This window comes from Prionailurus bengalensis, chromosome A1, assembly GCF_016509475.1.
Source record: "Prionailurus bengalensis isolate Pbe53 chromosome A1, Fcat_Pben_1.1_paternal_pri, whole genome shotgun sequence".
NCBI classification, from domain to species: Eukaryota; Metazoa; Chordata; class Mammalia; order Carnivora; family Felidae; genus Prionailurus; species Prionailurus bengalensis.
Window position 1 is genome coordinate 121,113,951 of NC_057343.1, and position 2,929 is coordinate 121,116,879.

At 36.5% G+C, this 2,929-nt stretch overlaps 1 pseudogene; it reads right to left on the reverse strand.

Moving 5' to 3' along the window:
• Positions 1 to 221: 221 nt before the first annotated feature.
• On the reverse strand, positions 222 to 1,431 carry LOC122479664 (annotated as a pseudogene).
• Between the last annotated feature and the right edge of the window lie 1,498 nt (positions 1,432 to 2,929).

Consider the following 2,929-nt stretch of genomic DNA (forward strand, 5'->3'; position numbering starts at 1 on the left):
TACTTCACCATTAATCTTTTACATGATTAAATGCATTTCCTAATTAGAGATTACCTAAACATTGGAAAAAAATGAAAAGAACAGTATTTTCGTAAATCAACAAGTAATAGGGCTGTAATGTATCACAGAACATGAAGATATACATCTGTGCAAATAACATTATATGTTATATACACACATGTCTGCATGTATGCCCCACCCCAACATGCTCACATACTCAGTCATAAAACAAAGCTTAATGTGATGCACTTTTCCAGTTCATTCTTCAGTTTTGCATTTTTTCTTCATTAATTATGAACAGCTTCATGTCGTGTCATCCTCCCACTCTTGAAGACAGTAAGAAGAAGATCACGATGGAGTTCTTCAAGGTGTCCTTTTCTCAAGTGTAACAAAATTCTCTGCTGTTTCCTATGTAAACATAATCCTCCCTTTCGGGGCCTTTTGTTGGGATCAGCAAATGGATTCCTGAAGACAATAATCCCAAGGCCATGTGGTACAAGAAGGAAAAATTCAAGAGATACCTTATAAACCTCTGGAGCAGAGCGCCACCAGAACCAAAGGAAATATTTTTAACACTCCTTTTTTGTTGTTGTTTTGTTTTGTTTTCGGTTTATACTTTTCACAGTTTCACCTGAGGTATTTGTATACCGTTTCCTTGACTAACTCTAAGATAACATGGCAGCAACTTGTAGCCCTTTGAATTCTCAGTAATAGGGAATTTCTTACCTAAAATATCTAAAATCTTTACTATAGTGTTAAGAGGATTTCAAGAATCAGGTCTAATTATTAGTGGTGCCTTTGTACAGTTTGCTACTATTAAAAGTCTTAGATCTTCATCCCCTATTTTTTCGCACACATTATAAATGCTATAGCTATTCCTGACTACAGATACAAGCAGTAATGAAAGCTGTGTTACTTGATGTTCAAAAGCATCTTTTTTGCAGTCTTTACCTCAGGCTCTTGTGATACCGTATTGTGCCAATGGAACAGAATAGCCTGGAACAGGATCTTTTGTTCTGTATTTTTAATTAGAGCAATTCCTGCTACTGTATCTGTTCCTTTGAAGTTAACCGAGTGAGCAGACACTCCTATGCCAGTGGTGTCTTGGAAGGACACTCCTCTGTAGCCAAAACCACATAACTTATATATCATCTAGATTATCAGAAGTTGCTAAGAAATATTTGGCCAATATTTTTTCTGCTCTCTAGAATTTTTGTAGCCACTATTATTAGATACCAGGACTGAACAAGAATAGTCTCAATTCACTTTGTAAGTCATTAACATTCAATCTGTGTTTTCTACTGCAAAGAAACGGTTTCCTCTGGCAATGACAGAGCCCTCAGGAACAGCATTTACTTCTTTTGGAGGATGTCCATCATATTTCTCAAGAATGTAGTTCTATCAGTTTTCATTAAAGACACCATCTTCGAAAGTTCATTAATCTTTTATTCTGCAATGTTTCTTCTGCTGTTCATACGACCTACTGATTATTTTGATTTCAGACATTGTCATTTTCACCTCTGTAAGTATGATTGGGGTCTCTTTTATATCTCCCATGCCTCTACTTAACAAGATCAGTCTTTCTTCTGACTTGTTGAGTACATGGAGCAGGTGGAGTGCTGTTAGCATTTTATTTCTTACCCTGGGTGGTGGATACATGGCATGTGCTTTACATTACATTGGCACGTTATATCACATTGGTAAGTTTTACCTTTCTGTTTTGGGCACTTTTCTGCATGGGTATTGTATTCCAAAGTGAAACATTAGGTGACTCAAGAAATCATATTAGCTCCACATTCAAAACATTCCCAATTCAACTACCTCTCAGCATTTCCACCATTCCTATCCTGAGCCACTGCTCTATCATTCTTCAACTTGTTGATAGTAAACACCACCCCATTGGACTTCCATCTTCAGTCCTTGCCCCTATGGTCTACTTTGAGCTCAAAGGTTAATGACATTGTTACAAAATACAATTTGGATCATGTCATCCTTCTACTCAAATCCGCATGGCTTTTCATCTTACTCAGAGTCAAAGTCAAAGACTTTTTATAGTTTGCATAGACTTCTATGATGTGACATTCTCTTAAACTTTTTCCTCAAATTTGTTGCCTTTACATTACCCGTGCTAGCCTCCCTTGTGGACTTCTAACTTCTTGCATGCTCACCATCTTCAGAGGTATTATGCTGGAAATTTCCTAGGTCTTGAATATTCGACTCACTGATACCCCTGTGACTCACTCCCCTTCTCTCCATCAAATCTATATTTACATTTTATCTTCTTTGTAAGATTTTCCCTATTTCCCAGTCTAAATCAGTCTCTTTTCAGAGGCACCCATTCCCTTTTCTTATTTATTTTTTGCATAGCACGCCCCACCATCAGTCATAGTATCTATTTACATTCATCTGTTATTTGTCCTCCTCACACTAAACATAATCTTTAAGGGAAATGATTTTTATCACTTTTTAAAAATTCATTGCTTGAAGCTTCAGTGCCTATATCAGTGTCTCATGTGAAGTATGTACTCAGTAAATATTTGTTGAATGAATACTCTTAAACCATTATTCTCTACTTTCAGGTAATTTGTCCTCCTTGAGATTAAAAAAAAAGCCTCTAGTGTTTATTTCAGTGGCTTGTACATAATGTGCAATTAATAGCTGTTTGTTGAATGAATGACTCCATGACTAGCTAGTGGCAATGTAGTCCTGTTTTCCTAATGGTTACAGATGGGGAGTAGGAGTATGCACTCTGATGTTCTATTCTTGGCTTTTTCTCTGACTGCATTCAATATGCATGAATATTCATTACCTGTTTATTTTGGGACCTAAATATCAAATACTCATTTAGTAAACATGTTGGTATGGAGAACACTGGACAAGCCACTGCTGATTAAAACAAAGACCACGTATTCCTCCAGACTCCCAAAAT